The sequence below is a fragment of the Cupressus sempervirens genome, chromosome 7, assembly GCF_028749045.1.
Source record: "Cupressus sempervirens isolate cs-2001-9-10 chromosome 7, ASM2874904v1, whole genome shotgun sequence".
NCBI lineage: Eukaryota > Viridiplantae > Streptophyta > Pinopsida > Cupressales > Cupressaceae > Cupressus > Cupressus sempervirens.
In genome coordinates, this window is record NC_143124.1 from 580666929 (window position 1) to 580685370 (window position 18442).

At 35.0% G+C, this 18442-nt stretch overlaps 1 pseudogene; it reads left to right on the forward strand.

The window, feature by feature from the left end:
* Window positions 1-6023: 6023 nt before the first annotated feature.
* LOC149548090 (exocyst complex component EXO84B-like) overlaps window positions 6024-18442 on the forward strand; it is a 76623-nt pseudogene continuing 64204 nt past the window's right edge.

Here is an 18442-nt window from a genome sequence, read left to right on the forward strand (position 1 = left end):
AAAACTCCAAGAAAGTGAAATTGCACTCTAGAGTTTAGACAACAGCATTTTATGTATATCATTTTTTTATTTCCATGTATTTTATTAATAAAAATATTTGTAGCCCATACAAACTAATGAGAACTTATTGTTCCACTATAGATTTAAAAAATGGTTGAAAGCTTAAACTTTCCTATTAGTTCAGATGAAGTATACACACACATGGTGTTTGGTTAAAGAAAATTTGTGCCTATGGGAGAATTTATTTTATAACATTTTTAATAACACTTGAAGGCATTTCAAAGAGATAATTAATTCTTGGTTTGTGCTTGCAATCCCCATGGCATTCTCAAGAAGAGAAAATAAGAACAAAGACGCCATTATTTCTAGAATCTATAGTCAAATAATCTCTAAAAGGATTTTTTTTTTGCTAAAACCAAAACATTCTCATCCCAGCATCAACTGGTAGGAATGTTAACCTATCCTATTTCAATTTCATTTTAGAATTGCTTATGTCATCTTTTCAAAATGGTGGAAACTTGGCATCATCACTACCTTTACCAAGCATATTGTTGGCTTGTTGGAAACCTCTTGTGAGTGAATGGTTGTAGTATTATAGTATTTATTAGTCATACATAAGAAGATATTTTCAAAGAGATTCCTATCTTAGTTAAAGTATTAAAGAACTCAATATATTAACATTTTTGCTTGGTTAATACAAGTTTCACCACCTAGATTTTTGTATGAAATCTTAGTTCAAACCTTTTAAAGAACTTACATTTATCTAGATAAATGATTAACTCCCAAGTGTTGTTGCTTTGAACCAACAATATGTAAAAAATTAACAATTCTGAAGTGAAACAATTGGAAGTAGCATTGTAACTTGAAGAATTTAGAAGTTTAAAATATTTTAGAGTAATTCTACTAGGGTTGTTGTTTGGATCAGTATAGAACCAAAGAAAATGATATTCTCTCAAAAATCTTATTTTTTATATAAACATATTTATAAAAAAAAGACTTACAAAACTGTAGGCTATGTTTATACATATAATATTGGAAACTAACAATTGTTGTATTGTCATTGATGTCAAATCTACTGATGAGACATGTTGCTATTTGACCTAAATGTCATATCTAATTGATTGATGAATAGGATTTGAGAAGTTTCTCATAACAAAAGCACCTAGAGGAAAGGTTGAGTTATGATAAGATAAATAGATTATTTATATAATTTTGATGTTCAAGTCTTCATAGTACAAGACAAGATATATCACTTATGTAAAGCTTGATCGAGAAAGAGAGTAAAAGATCAAGAAATTGTGAATACTATGCTGAGTGATGCTAGTGTCAACTGAGGCATAGTAAGTGCTAAGTAAATCTAGTCTTGACTGAGCATAAGTATTGATTGATAAAAAAAGTTGATGTCGAGCTAGAAGTTTGACAATGAATGATAAATTCAATGATGACTAAGTGTTAGAACTTGGTAATGATCAAATAACAATATTTTGAATGTGTATAAGGAATCATGATTGCCAATCGACTTAGTTGATTTCTTGGGATATGGAAAACATGAATTGACGATAAGATTGATGAGTTGGATAATTTAATTCAAGGAGAGGATTAGGTAAGATACCTAATGAATGAATTTGATGAGAATTTTCTAGAAAAGAAGGAAGATGAACACATATAATGAATTTGTTGGATTAGATTATGAATCCTAAGATTTACAATGATTATGAAAATGGAAAAATGCCAAATTACCTTTTTGAGGAGGTACATAGATGAACTTTAAAGCAAGGTATTTTTTAGTGGCTAATATTTGCAAATTGGCTAATTTAAGACATTTTTGGCTAGTAATTTGGCTAATAATTTAAGATTTGATACAACCTAAATCGCCATAGTTTTATAAAATTTAATTCTAGAATATTTAAAATCACTCAATAATTTATTTTATTGAAAAATTTAAACTCAAATATTCACCACAATATTTGATACATGATTAGATTTCAATCACCTAAATATTAGGTATTATTGGAGAAATTAAATTGAACTAATCAATAATGATCATAATTATTAGTTACTTTAAGGATATATCACCAATATTTAGTTTTCACTATTGATATAAAGTATACGTAATAATCCTCATAATATTCCATGACGTAAAAAAATGTTCAATTTTGATTTGTAATATTCCATGGTGATTAATGACCTTCTTATTATTATTGAGATTCATCAATATTTTATATAGAAAAATTATGATTTGAAAATAATCTCCAATATTAATCATATTTAGAATAAAAAATTGAGAGATTCGCCAACAGAAATAATTTTTTTTTTCAAAATAATGAAAGGTTTGCCAATATTTTATATTTTTTTTGGAGGCAACTTTCTTAAAGTTTAGCCTGCTTTAAAGAAGGGGAGAGAAGAGCACAAACAAGATATGTGAAGAAGATAATAGATTCAAGAAATGTGTGTGTGTTTCTAATAAGAGGGAACAAAGCTTCTAAGGTTGATAAGTGAGTCTAAGTTGAAGGCTTAAGTTTGTTGTAAAGAGAAAGGTAAATGCTTGAAGGGTTGCCAAGAAAATCAAGGACAAAGGTGATAAGGAAGGCTTATCAGAGAATCAACACATGAATCAAATAAAGATTTAAAATTGCAAAAGTGATTTGTAATCATACAGATCAAACACTACTATTTTCTTTCTAATCATTGTAAACACTTTGTATTGAAATCCTTTCAATCAAAGGTTGACCTAACAATCATTGAAGGACTTAACAGTCTATGTAAATCCTTTAGCAAGGTCACATTCTAAATGGAATGATCAAAGTCCTCTAACAAGGTCACTCCTAAGAGGGTGATTACGTCCTCTAACTAGGTCACATTTAACATTGTGTATTGTAATCTTTAACATGGTTGGCTCCTAATAGGGCTCACTTCAAAAGAGTAAAAAAGTGGTGACATGTTACTAGTAGCTTTTCCCAAATGGGGTTTCCATGTTAAATCCTAGTGTCAAACTTGTGATGAATGTCTAATTATGTTTTACATTTACATGTTTATATTCAACAAATCTATTATCTTAGGATAGTAAACTACTGTATTTTTTTTATTAGTATATAGAAGAGACTAAGCTACAATAGGATAATAAGAATAGTTAATGTTTGATTGTTCAATTGCTACTTATGGATGTTGAGTAACTAATTCACCCTCCCCCTCAATTATTCTAAATATTGTAAGGATTGGTATAAGAGCATTGGTGCCTATAAGAGAAGTTTGAAGATACTTAAAGCTAAGGATCACAACTCACAAAAGGGAGGTACCAAAGCTAAACAAGGAGAACTTTCCTGCATGGAAAATACTGAAGAGGCTACAATTAGCTAGTATTAGTGATGCTGCAATAAACTTTGTAGATGATAAATATGTGAAGATAACTATTGTTCCTTTGTCTACTCAACAATTGAAAGAAAAAAAGAACACAATCAGGCAATGTTGAAGATTGCTTCAGCCCTAAGCTATGCTAAGTTTGATGATATAAAAGAATGTGATAGTGAAAAATAGACGTGGGACAAACTGAAGACCATATATGGAGGAGATGACAATGTCTTGAGAGCCTAATCAAAGAGCCTAAGATGTAAATTTGATGAAATGAGAATGATGGAAGGTGAGAACATAGTGCAATATTGTTAAAGAATCAAGGAAGTTGTTAATGCTATTCAAGGTGCAAATGGAACAATTGAAGATGAAATAGTGATAAGAAAGGTATGGAGGACTCTATTTCCTATATATGCCATTAGAGTTTTTGCAATACAAGAGTTGAGATGTACTCTAGGTAACACTTTGACTTTGGAAGGTGTAATTGGTAGAATTACTACTTTTGAGATGTCTAATTTTGATAACTACACACTTGCTACTATTGAATATGCTTTTAAGTCATAATTGGTTCTTAACAAAAGAAAAGGAAAACATGTAAAAAGTGATAATGAAACTTCTGATGATGAGTTGCAAATTTTTTTGGAAGTGGTAGAGGTAAATACAAAAGTAAATTACCTATAATTTGTTTTTCTTGCAACAAGGTTGGTCATATAGGTGCAATTTTCACGAGATTCTGAGGAGTTTGAAAAATGAGCCAAAATGAGGCTAGAAGGCTATATAAGGGGTCCAAGTGTCATTTTCAATTCATTTATCTTTTGTGATTTTGAGAGATTTTGAGTGGTCTAGAGAGAGAAACATGGTGTTAGCAAACATTTTGACCAACCAAGATCATTTTGAGTGCAACCAGTTGCACAATCGACCACCCAACTATGAGACACCGATAAGTCATCAACTTTTTCTTGCTTTTTAGTGCATTCATGACCTTTTTCAAATGTTTTTAAGGTTTGTACGATAAATATCATGCAATATTTCAAAAAAGTATTGTACAGGTACTTTAAGAAATATCACATGATATTTCACATGCAAAATTATATTGCACCATGTGTAAAAGACTATCGTATGAACCACACCCAAATGTCACCTGAGCCAATGCAAAATATCGACTGAATAAAAAGTATCGCTCGAGTATTGTAAAAAGTATTGTACAATACTTAGACAATAGAAAGTATCACCTATCTATTAGAAGAAGTATTGCATAGGCTATTTTTTGAGCATTTTGAGTTGTATTTTGCGTTTTTGATCATTTTTTCAACATTACTGATGTTTGCTTGACCTTTTTTTGCAGATTGTGTTTCCCATACTTCACATCAGGGCCCCTAAAGTGGTGGGGTTTCATGTTTTAGAGCATCTTACTGATGAGGAGAGAACTACCATATTGAATATGGACTGAAGTGGGTGACACAGATGCCCCATATATGGGAAAACCATGTATTGTTGACTGTGCTAGCCGAACAATGGCATAGCGAGCACAACACCTTTCACCTGCCTATTGGAGAGGTGACTATCATACTGGAGGTTGTCTATCAAATCCTTTGAGTACCCTATTATGGTGATCTTATGAGTTTATGTTTGATTGCTCTTTTGTGTTTTAAGTTTTTTATATCCATGCAAGGCATACTGATGTGAGTTTGTGTACGTGTCACAAGTTTATTATGACCAGATCCTAACAGAGGGGAGGGAAATCATGTAGGAGATGCTTCGTGATGTTACCATCCTAGACCACTATTTGATTTAGGAGTGACTCATTGATGAGTATGGTGATGAGTAGCCATTACAGTGCATTCTATGTTCATTGGTTTCCCAGGCTCTGGTTACTGATAGGAGCTAGAAGGGCTTCCCACTGGGATGGGGCAAATTAGTAGCATATTTGATTAGGCATCCCTGAAGGATGGTATGGGGACTAGTGTTCCTAGCTAATATGTACCACAAGCTTCATGAAATTTTCTACCATGAGGGGAAGACATGGACATGTGGATCAATGTTGACTTGGATATGGGCTTGGGAGCACATTGCCATGATTCAACTGCAGGTTCAACTGTGAGAGCACAACTAGCCATTCATTTTTAGATACACAAGATTTGTACTGTAGAGCCATAGTAGGGTAGGGATGTGACTTATCATCGATGGATTTTGGATGAGCTTACCTCTTTTGTGTGGTAGCCATACTGCCAGTGTTATAGATGGTCCAACTCATGGGAGATGGAGTATGTGTGCTACAATCAACCATTAATTGCGAGGCACATAGAGATAGTTGAGAACTTTGTGATTAGATGAGTGTGGCAGTAGTTTGCTAAGTGGTAGGTGGTCTTAGTGGATACTACTACTTATGCATGATACTATGAGGAGGTAGATGGTTGACTACCTATGCTAGATTATCATACAGGCCTCTAAGAGACAACAACCTGGGTATGTGATCCTTGGGATTATTGTCCAAAGGTGGCGATGTAGGGGTAGACCCATCATATCTATATGAGATGTAGAGGTATCCATTTTCAAGGTTTACATGACTAGATGCCCCACTTGCAGTAGCAGGACAAGGGGGAGATGGAGGAGATGATGATAGAGGTGGTAGATGGATGGAGGTTGGGAGCAGTTCCTAAGTAGGGAGGAGATGGATGCAGGCCCATGCTGCAAGGGATGAGGAGGAGGATGAGGAGGAGCATCTACTGAGACACAAGAGAGTTGAGAGAGTGGAGGTATGGGTGGAGAAACCTACTGCAAGAGATGAGGATCAAGATGCTAGGTTGCAAGCTATAGAGGTAGAGTTGTAAGTAGCACAGGTGACTATTGTAGTTCAAGACTACCAGCTCATAGACGAGTGGGCACGAGAAGAGGAGCTTCATAGGGAGAAAGACGCTTCTAGACAATAGCTAGCACATCATGGGTGCCAAGTGACATATTACTATGTAGTATATAGGGGTGTGGTGCCATTAGGACAGGGACTTCCAAACTACTCAGAGCGAGCCAATAGATCAGAGGGTGTGGTATAACTACCGGATAGGAGACAGGCTCCTCCACTAGGGCCACTGCTAGCTATAGAGGGTAGGAGTTAGTCTTAGGTCTAAGTTTGATGTTTCATGATAGTTGTATTGTACCCCATGTGTTTTGAGACAAATATCCAGATTTTGGATCTCACATTGTATATGTATTATTGCACATTATATATATATATATATATATGAGATACTAGATTCTTTCAATAGCCTAGTGTACTTGTCTCATTTTGTGGATGTTTATAGATGTTTTAGCATTTTATGTTTCCATGTGATGTTTCAATTTCTTTCTCATGTATGTGTTGTTTTATACTCATGGATCTCTCTCATGTATGATTTTTAGCCCTCATGTGTATGATATAGACCTATGTGTTGAAAAATGTAACACTTGGATATATTAGATGTGATTTTTAGATTAACTCCTTGTGGTGACAGGATAGCAAAGAGGCAAAGTGAAAGAGCAAGAAGATGAAAATACATGATAAGAAAGAAAAGATAAAGAAGGTATGGAAGCAGTTAGCTGACAATGTCTGAGAAAAGATGAAGAGAGAGAGCTCTCCCCAAATGTAGGAATGTAAGACTAAGCTAGAAAATGAGCCTATGATGCAAAATAATATGCAAATTGGTTTACTAGCAAAGAACACATAACATTTAGGCTCTAATTTCATCATTGAGCATTTCTTAGGGACATCATAAGATCATACAACCATCACTAGTATAACTATGAGAATATGAATATGATAGATATCAAATAGGAATGTGGAAATCCAATCTAAGCATCAAAGACATGTATGTCAAGATTGATACGTGATTAGGTTCCCTAAGTTTAGTAGAGCAAGATTACACCTGTATCAAGGCATAAGTGCCAAGACAACCCCTAAGTACAGTCTTGCAAAAATAGACAAGGATGATACATTGTTAGTCCAAAGTGTCAAGTAGGACAACCATGAATGCTCTAACACCTTAAACTAACAAAGTATACCCACAAGCAGAAAGCAAGTAAAACATGCCCCATGCCCCTAGTCTTCTAGTCCATGACATCCTTGAAAGACTATTAGGGAGGAAATACATAGAAAAGAAGTCATCATAAACAACACACAAAGAAAGACAAAGTTCATTAGAGCTCAATAGTTTAAATGTTTAAGTGCGTATGTGTAAGTTACTTGGCCATTTCTTCAAGACTTGATTTTGATAGTGATAAATATTGCGACATCTGAGACTATAGGTAGACTACCTAAAAATTGTTGAGAAATACTTGATGTCAAAGGGAGATAGTGTTAAGAAATACTATTTTGTGAGTTTCCAAAGAAACCCTAGTGCACAAGGAGACCTCAATAGGCTACGCAACTATGCCCCTTAGATGAGGACAAGGAACAACTCGATAGGAAAATGTGTTGTAGAGTGAATGAATGAGATTGATATACATAGGTGCAAGGGCCTCAAGTAGCGACTATTTTTAGGTTTTCTCCACTTAGTAGATTTTTTTAGGACTTTTTTTCAAATTGTTTGTATTTTTTAAATTTAATTTTTTTTTTGGTGATACATTAGAGTGCCTTTTGCTAGGTTTTCACTAAGATGATCATTTTTTAGGATTTTTTTAGGATCAATAAATATGTACAAATAGTTGAGCTGTGAGCCTTTAAGCATATAAATTTTTTAGATGTAGGACATTGATAGGCTCCACAAGTTGTTCCCCATCTAAAGTAGAAATTTGATAAGCACTAGACCCAAATGCCATAGTGATAATGTAAGGGCCCAACTAGTTAGGTTCAAATTTCCCTTTTTGCTCTTTATTTTGTTGACTTTTTGGATTTTCCCTAAGCACAAGCTCACCCACTTGGAACTCATAGGGATGAACCTTCTTGTTGTATGTAGTAGAAATTTTCTTTTGATAAGCATTCATATGGTTGAAAGCATCCTTGCAACATTCATCAAGGGTTTCTAGTTCTTGTACTTGCATAGCTCTATGGTCTTCATTGATTGTCAGCTTGTATAAGGAGACTTGTTTTGAGGGGATCTCAACTTCTAATGGGAGGACAACCTCAAAACTATAGACTAAAAAAAGGGTGTGGTCCTTGTAGGAGTATGTATGGTGGCTTTGTAGGCCCATAGTGCCAAATTGATCTGTAAGTGCCAGTCTTTCCCTATTTGTGGACTGTTCTGTGCAAAATCTTGAGCAATGTCTTGTTAGAGGCCTTAGCTTGGCCATTCCCTTGGGGATAGTAGATTGAGGATCAATGTTTGATTTTGAATTTCTTGCATTGCTATTTGAGGTCCTTATTTTTGAATTTCCCTCCATTATTAGTAACAATGGAGGAAGGAATGCCATAGCAAGAAAAGATGTGGTTGAGTATAAATATGGCAACATGTTTCCCTATAGTAGTAGATAGTGGCACAACCCAAACCTGTTTGGTGAAATACTTAGTCACTATGATAATGAACTTGTGGCCACTAGATGAACTTGGATGAATTGTCCCTACCAAGTCAAAGGCCCATTGCTAAAATGACCAGTATGTAAAAGAGGGTATAAGCTCACATCTAGGAGCATGAATCAAGTTTCCATGAATTTGACACTTCTTATAGGATTTAACATAGCAAACAACATCAGCTTGCATAATCGACCAATAATAACCTGCCCTAAACAATTTCCAAGAAAGCGCAAGGCCATTGGAATGTGCCCTACAAATGCCATCATGGACTTCAGCTAGTTCCTTTTCAGAATCTTCTAGCTCTAGATACCTAAAAAATGTTTCATCTACACCCTTCCTATACAAGTCACTAGAGACCAAAGTGTAATATGAAGCACTATGAAGGAGTTGGTATTTTTTATTGCACATGAGGTTTTTAGGAATAACTTGATCATGTAGGTAAGAGAATATGGTAGCATAGTGGGATGAATTGTGACCAACAATAGTGCACATGACATGGCCATTAGAGGAATCATATGCATGATGACATAATTCTTCCATGATGAACTTGAATCACAATTCATGTTCTTGTAACTGGAGGATAGATGCTAGAGTAGCCATAGCATCTACAACCTTGTTTTTTGCTCTAGGAATTTGCTAGAACGTCACAAATGTGAAATATTTCCTTAGAGCATCAATCAAATTATTATAAGGTACTAACTTGTCATCTTTGTTTTGATATTCATTTTTCACTTGATTTATGACAAGTTGGGAATCTCTGTTGATGTACAATTCTGTGATTCTCCATTCAAGAGACATTTTGATCCCATTTGTTAAGGCCTCGTATTCCACAATATTATTAGTGCAAGGGAATAGGAGTTTTTAAGATTTTGGGATTATGTAACCATTAGGTAAGATAAACAGGATGCCTGCCCCATCCCTATTATCAGTATGAGAACCATCAAAGAACATTTTCCAAGTTCTCTTAGTGATGTACATAATTGAAGCATATAGGAGCTCAATCTGCATAGGTGTTGTATCTTCTAATGGATCAATTTTAGCAATGAGATGGATTGCATGTGCCAACATATAATGTCTATGTTTTTGAGAGGCAAAGACCTGCAAGGCAAGCTTTCTCAATGTTGTTGTAGTTCATCTCACAGGCCACCAAAGTGTGACTAATGTAGTATATAGCATGTCCTTTTCTAGTCTCATCACTTTGTGCCAATAATGCTCCTAGAGAGGAATTCATAGCCAAAATATATAATATCAAAGGTTTTCCTGATATGGTTGGCATAAAAACTAGAGGTTTAACCAAGTATCCTTTTTTTTGATCTAGGATGTGTTGATAATTTTTGTTCCATATATAGGTAGAGCCTTTATGCAAGTTTTTGTTGAAAGATTGAGCCTTATTAACCAATTGAGAAATGAACCTTCTAATTGATTGTAGACATCCTTGTAGACTTCTAAGTTGATTGATATTCCTAGGGGGAGACATTTCCATGATGGCTTGCACTTTTCAAGATCAACCTCAATGCCCTTTGTTTATATGATGTATCCTAGCAATTTTCCTGATGTGACACCAAAGGAACATTTTTTGGGATTTAGCCTAAGTTGAAATTTTTCCATATGGTACAATATCAAACTAAGGTTGTCAAGATGTGTGTCTCTTTTCTTAGATTTATCTAGTGTGTAATCAACATAATCCTTCATATTCTTGTGCATCATACCATGGAAGACAGTAGTCATAGTGTGTTGATAAGTAGCACCAACATTTTTGAGCCCAAAGGGCATGACATTCTAATAGAAGGTACCCCATGCACATGTAAAGTTTGTCTTTTCATGATCAACATGAGCAATTTTAATTTGGTTATACCCAAAGAAGCCATCTTCTAAGGAGTACATTTCATAACCCACTGTCATATCCACTATCATGTCTATTTTGGGTAGTGGAAATTCATCCTTAGGGCATGCCTTGTTTAAATCTCTAAAATCAGTGTAGCCTCAAATGGATTTTGTGCTTAGACACAGGTACAATATTGGAAATCCACTTTGCATAATCAATAGCTCTAATGAAGTTTGCACTCAAGAGTTTTTCCAATTCTACTTTGACCAAGAGGGCTACATGTAGATGCATCTTTCTTAGTTTTTTCTTAACAGGTTTTACACCAAGAAAGATAGATCTTCAAAATTGAGTAAGTCCATTCAAAATTGATCTTCCTTTCTTGAGATAACTTGGCAAAACTCTCCTTTTCTTTAGTTGACAATGATTGAGTCACATGGATAATTTTAGGAGATTCTTTTGTACCCAAGTTGATCAGTTGTGTAGGTTCAATGAGAATCAAAGATCTATCCTAGAAATAGCTTGGGAGACTACCAAGTACCTTATCCATAGGTGCCTCAAGGAGGTTTTCACCATTGGATATGTCTTTATTTTTTCTTTTTTTGAGTTCAAATACCACCACAAAGTGGTTTTCACCATCTGACCACTTGTTTTTTCTTTTAATTTTGTGACTAAGGTATTTGATATCCACTTCCATCATATTGACCATGGGCTCATTGGTGGAAGAGGTTATAGGTTCAATTGCATTAAGGTAGCAAGCAATCTCATAGTCATTCTGGAAAGATGATATATAGGTCTTTGATGTTGAACCAACCAATTTATGAGATTAGGGTGAATCAAGGAAAGGGATGCAGAGGCTTCAAGTTTTTTGATATAGAAGGATTCATTTTTGATGACATGAGAAGTCAAGCCTATAGAGAAAGTTGCAAATGAATCCAAATCAGGAATAGACCTAAGGGGACCAATGTGGTCCACTAAAGTAGTTTGGAAACCAAACTTGTCTAACCCTACACTAGACTCTTCAAATACATTTGGTTGGGTCACATAGGTGTGAATGACATCTACCCCTAATTCACAAGATGCATCTAAAAGACTTTCCCATTCATACTCACCAAAATATATGCTTTGGTTCCTAGAAATTAAGCAAGCAATATTTTATCTAATCCTTCCTCTATTTAAGTCTTCATGGTCAGATTCATCTTGTTCATATTGTCTAGAAGTAGAAGCTTCAACATTATTATGGGTAATTATTGGTTCTTCTTCCCAAAGGAGAGAAGTAAGAGGCATGAAATCCCCATCTTACAAAGTGGTAGCAACAAAAGGGTGGGTCATCATCCTCTGATTCACTAGACATGTGAGCTCTTTTGTCAAGTGTTGGTATTTTAACTTTTAGCCCAAAACCTAAGCTAGTAGTATCTTGAGTGTTGCAACCCTTAGTATGACTTAAGGGTTCTACTAGAGTTTTTTTGTTACCAATTAAAGACCCATGGCCTTGATAGCTCATGTCAAAATTTTATACCCTTTTTCATAGAGCTTAGGAGAGATGGGAGTAGTGACCGTGACTTCCTCTGTATCTTCCTCTTCCCTATACATCCAAATCCTTGATTGTTTGTTCTTCTTTTTCTACTTCTAAGGGAATTGGAGACTGAACAAAAGTGCCAAAAAGTGGTCATTGCAGAAGCTGAAAGATTCAATTTGGTAGAAGGTTTCCTATAAGATCTAGGGGAAATAGGTAAATAAACAATAGAATCCAAAGTGTATTTTCCCATGCCCAGGATCATCATTTTCAATTTATGTTCACACTCTATAAAAGAAGGTATTAGCTAATGAGAAGAGCAATTATGAGGAACCAATGTTTCTGCAGTAGATAACATGTTTATAGATAATGAGTTGTCTCTGGGGACAACTATCATAGTACCATTAAAAGGGAACTTTATACCCTGATGATATGTGGAAGGTACTACTTGCATATCATGAATACAAGGCTGTCCCAAAATTGAATTGTATGTGAGTGGTATGTCTAGGACTTGGATAATGACATCTTTTTCAATTGAACCAACTTGAATTGAATGAGACCTTTAGAAGTTATTTCAACCTCATCATAGGATTGGATAGTGATCTTACACCAAGGGCCAATGACAAATTTAGACATGCCTAATTGTTGGATAACATTGAATGAGATGATGTTCAACCATGCACCATTGTCTATTAGGACTTGGCAAATGTGAGTACAAAAGATTTAGAATTTAACATGAAGGGTAAGATTGTGGGGATGACTGAGAGCTCTTTCATCTTCTTTAGAAAAGGTGAGATAGTAATGTGAAGAAATATGGTTCAACATAGCTTGGAATTGCTCTGTGTCAATATCTGTGGGGATGTTGGCAGAATGTGAGACTTTTTCAAGAATGTCTTTGTGCAAAGGGGATAATTCTTACAACTCAAAGATGGATATTTGAGTTGGGGTTCATTGTCATTGGATGACAAGGTCATAATTGGAGATTATTGAGGTAATTTCTTGTTTAGATGATGAAGCATTTTTAGGATCGTTAACAACTTTTAAAAAAACTTTGGATTGCCCCCTAGTGATAATGTTAAGAAGCTCACTCTGTGAGGAGGAGGATTCTACCAATCAAAGTCCCACCTTGGATTGGGTGTTTTGATGTTGTTGGGGAGCATTTTGTGTTTTGAGGACAACCTTGGGTCTTTCATCCTTAGAATCATAATTAGGTTGGTTGTCAGAAGTAGAATTCATCATGCAAAGATATTCGTCGGGCTCAATTATGTTTATAACATTATTAGTGTTAGTGTATGCATAGTTGATCTTAGCATCACGATTCTTCTTAGGAGCCTTAGAGGATTCACCTTTTTCATGCTTTGGAAATGGTTGTTTAAAAGCTTTGTGGTTAGAATTTTTGAGGAGACCATCCGTGACAACTTTACTAGCCTCTATGAGATCTTGAATGATATCCTTGAGCTTAAATCACTTTTTAGTGTTGTGGCTTTTGCTTCTATGATAGCTACAAATATGATCCTCTCTCCACCAAGGGAGTCTGATGAGTGGGTCATAGGGGTAGGAATTGTCTGGAAGCGTAACTAGCTTTTTGCAATTAAGGTCTTCAAGACCACTTCATAAGGCTCAACCATTGGCTTGTAAACACATATGTTATTAGAAAACTTGGTGTTCTTGTTAGATGTTTGAGGTTTCAAACCTTCTTGTTGTTTTGTAGTGTAAATGGCATTGCAAAGGTTGAATGTAGGCTCCTTGTTCTTAGGAGTGTCCACTACTCCATCATTGACAACATATTTGTTTTTGTTCCAAGGCTTGTTCTTGTCCTTACCATTTCCATAGCCATTTTTGTCTTTGTTCACAACAATTCCACCCTTCCAAATAACAACATCCCTGATATAGTATTCACTCTCAACCATTACATTGAAGGATGTGAACAACTATTTTCTTAAGTCAAAGTAAAGTTTTGGTACAAGCATGTTGACAAAGATGCCAATTTTCTTAGCCTTAGGAACTTGACAAGGGTACCTAGAGTGTAGGGATCTCCATCTCTAAAGGTATGTTTCAAAAGGTTCTCCCTATTTTTGTTTGATGTTGCACATGTCAAACACAATTACAAGATGTTAAATGTTATAGGAGTATTGTTGGATAACACATTGTACAAGTTCATTGAATTTTTTGAGAGGGGGAGTCAATTTTGTGAACCACTCCATAGATTTCAATCACATTAGATAGGTGTCTTCATGCATGAAATCCATGCTAATAGCATAGAAGTACCTCACATGATCATGAGGTTCACCATTTCTGTCATATTTTCATACTTTGGAACATCTATATCCTTAGGAAATAGAAGCATGTATAAACTCCTATCAAAGGGGAGAGCACATGTTGATTCAACAAATGAAGTTTTAGGTTTCTCTTTGGAATTTTGTAATTGTGCAAGTTATTTTTTAAGTTCTTGCATCTCTTCTCTCAAGATTGAATTCAGCCTTGGTGGGCTCCCATTTTTTGATTATTCTTTGCACATCAAAATCTTGTGGGAGTTTCCATCACTTTGCTATCATATACTGGAAGTATTGGTCCCCATTTTGCTCCAAAGCTTTGAGCATAATTTTTTGAGCAACCTTATGTTATTGAAATCTTATGACATCTTCACTACTAATCTCATCATCACTTTCGTGATGTGATTATGATTGTCTAGGTGGTGATGGGCATGCTTCCATGTTGATTCTAAGAGTCCTGGGAGGTGTGTTGTTTCCATCATTTCCATTGAGGGGAATGTGATCAAATGGATTACGGTAATGAACTCTCCTATTTTCCTCATTGCGTGTATGAGAATTAGTTTCAACTCATTGATAAGCTTTTTTTCTAGCGCATATGGCCTCTTTGAGTCTCTCATTTTATTGCACTTGTTCTTCTAAGCAACATTTGATCTCTTTAGGATGTATGTTGATCAAGATATTGTCTTCACCCATAGGTGTATCAAAGGGTGTACCAAATAGTTTTTCAAAGTTGTAAAGTGGATTATGCTAGATGTTGGCTATTTGCATTTGATTAGAGTTAGGATCTTCTAGACAAATTTGTTTGTGAGGATGCCTAGGTGGAGTTTTCAATTGTGAAAAAATGAAAAAGGGACGACTATCACTACCAACTTGGAATCTAGTTGTGACTGACATGTAAGGGTATGCATTTTCTTAGTAGGACAAGAAAAGTGTTTCATATTTGAAGCTCATACAATCAAGAATAATCACTTGTCAAAGTAAAATAGATGGCTTTTCAAGAGTGCTAATTTTTTTATAGCACTAGTGACTTAAGCCAAGAGAGCAATAAAAAAATCAATAGAAAATTAGCTAGCATAGAATGGTAACCAATTTTTGACAACTAATCATCAATGAAATTTTGAGATTACATCTGACAGACTAAACCCATCTTTTTGACTTAGGACAGTACCTAACACTAGGGGTTTGAGACTAGATTCAAGAAGGAATGAAGTGACAAGGCCCTAGATAAGTTAAAATACAATGCATACATTATTTTGAAGGAAAAATTACCCAGGTGATACTTTTCCAAAAGCTAGGCTATAATAGGACATCATATTATATCGTACGCTAAAGTTCATAGTAACTAGGTGACACTTTTCTTTCGGGTGACAATTTCTCTTAAGCAGGGCGATAAAGTTTAGTATGAAAAGGCTATAGACCTCAAAGAAACTAGGCGATACAATTTTGGATAAAAAGTATAATACGATATTTCTCTAGAGATAGTATGACAATGAGCCAATGAATTATGAAAAATGATAGTTTTGACTCAAAAATTTTGCGTTTTGGTTTGTCAGTCGAGTAGTTTTCAGATCAGACAGTTTAGAACTTTAGTTTGTGTCAAAGAAAAACATGGTTTGCAAATAGTAAGGGTACTTTTCATGTCTCAACCAATTTAACAAGGGACACAACAACCTTGCCAACATACATTAATAATATCAGAACAACCTTCTATCAAAGTTACTGAGATGTTTAAATTGAGAGAACATTTACATAGGTCAACACATTTGAAAACACTTGCCAAGAATATCTACCTAAAAGTCACAGTTCATTACTCAACAAATTAGGCCACACTAAGTGCTCCTTCTCCTCACATCAAGTGGTTTCCCACAAGAGATATTGACTTTGTCATGGACATACCATAAGCATAACCAAGGGAACCCATATGGTAAGTGCAAAATCTTGGGGTGATTTGGGTTGTCCACTAGGATCAATCCTTGCACCAAGAAGTTGAGTGGAAAAATAAGGTAGCTACTAACTTAAAGTGTTTATAAAGGGCTTCCATTTGTAATATTCCTCTTGCACCCAATTACAAGACACCCCACCTTGTGGTGGGTAAAAAACACACAACCACAAGAGCACCTTAAGCATTCTTTCTTAGCATTTTCCTCATGGTTCCAATCCCACAAGTAATCACACTAAGTGAAGACAAACACTATGTATACCAAGATTTTGTGTCCTTGATAGCAAGGTTTTCTTGTCCCCACTTGGGGCATTCCTCTTGGTTTCCCAAGATTAGACCCTCTAAAGGATGCTAACTAAATAGATTGGATCCACTTTCAATAGTCAAGAATTCTGATTCACCACACGGTTGAAGAGCATACTCTCCTATCTTGATCATTTCCCTCAAACATGCCAAAAAGTTTCAATTAATCCCCTTGCTTTGAAAGTCCAAAGGCAAGTCAAGATTTTTGATTCACCATAAGGGTGAAGACCATACTCTCCTATCACCAAAGAATCCTAATCACAAGTTTAATGTGCCTATGAAATGAAAACAACTAGTAGAGTGTCACACATGGAATAAAAGAAATAGAAGAAAGTGTTTGGTTTTTGTGCTTTGGGAAACCCTACAAACAAATGTTAATAGTGCTTGCACATTTGAAGCTTTGACATGCATGCTTTTCAAGGTAATTATGCAAGCATTTTAAGGAAACAACCTACAAACACAATCATTACTCCACCACAAGTTAGTCCAAAACAACAACAAAATCTATAAATAAACCTTTGTCAGACTACAATGGAATTGTAAAATCAAACAAATAGCAAGAAACAACTGAAAAATTGATCAAATCACCTAAACAATAAGCAATTTCATTCAGGGCAATATTTTGTTGTTGGAAGAATGTCGTACGATACTTCTTAGTATGCCCGTGTGATAGTTTTCCTTTGTGTGATATATCTCCCTAAGTTGTGTGATACTACTCACTATATGAAGGTGATAAAGTTTAGTAAGGGCATGCGATACTTTTACTAGAAAAGTATCACTTGATAGTACAATACAAAAAAATATCATATGATACTGGAAAAGTATCACCCAATACTTGCAATTGTAAAAAATAAAATAAAGTGCAGAAAAAATGCATAAAATACATAAAATGTAGAAAATACAACAAGACAAGGAGCAAAACTAGAGTATTCTACCCCTACGGTGGGTGCCAAAAATGTACACTCAAAAGGTGTCACACTCTAAACCCTTCTATCCAAGTGATTCCATGAGATTGGAATGCTTGAATGTTGGCTTAGAGCTCCCTATCCATGGAGTATAAGAAGTGTGTTTTAAGCATATAATGGATTCTCAACTGAGCCTTAGGAACACATTCCTTGTGTTGGCCTGGTTTTTCACGTTGCATAGTTTTGTTACATTTTACAGTGAAAGAACCAGTGATCCTATGTCTTAAATGTGAGATGTGTTAAAACCCTAGATGCAATTATGAAAATATTTCATGAAACCCTTGCTATGTGCCCTAGTTTTATCAAAGTCTTAGAAAGTAGTGTTTTTAAATTTTGCACAAGAAGCTTGTTACCCTAAGGTTTTATCTTTAACTTTTCTCATATTTATTTTAAATTTACTTTCCAGGAATTTAAATATCCTTTTTTGTAAAACTTTGTTTTAAACTATGGTTTTACATTTGTTAATTCCTTAATACTTTTCCAAAGAATTTTAACCACTGCAGGGTTTGGTTTGATAACCGTGCATTGAGAATTTACTCAACCTTTAGAAAATGTGGGAAAGAACCTGATTGTCACGTAGCATTCGGTGATGCTAGCTCTTTAATGCACTGCAAAAGACTAAAGGTGTCAGAACATTCTTAGAACTGTCAAATGGTCATTAGAGTAGGTTGGAATTTCAAGCTACCTCATTAGTCGAGTTGAGCAATAGAGTTACCTTTTTATATTATAACATTGCACTATTGATCATGGGAAGATATATTGTAGGTGTATTACCACAATGAAAAATATGAAAA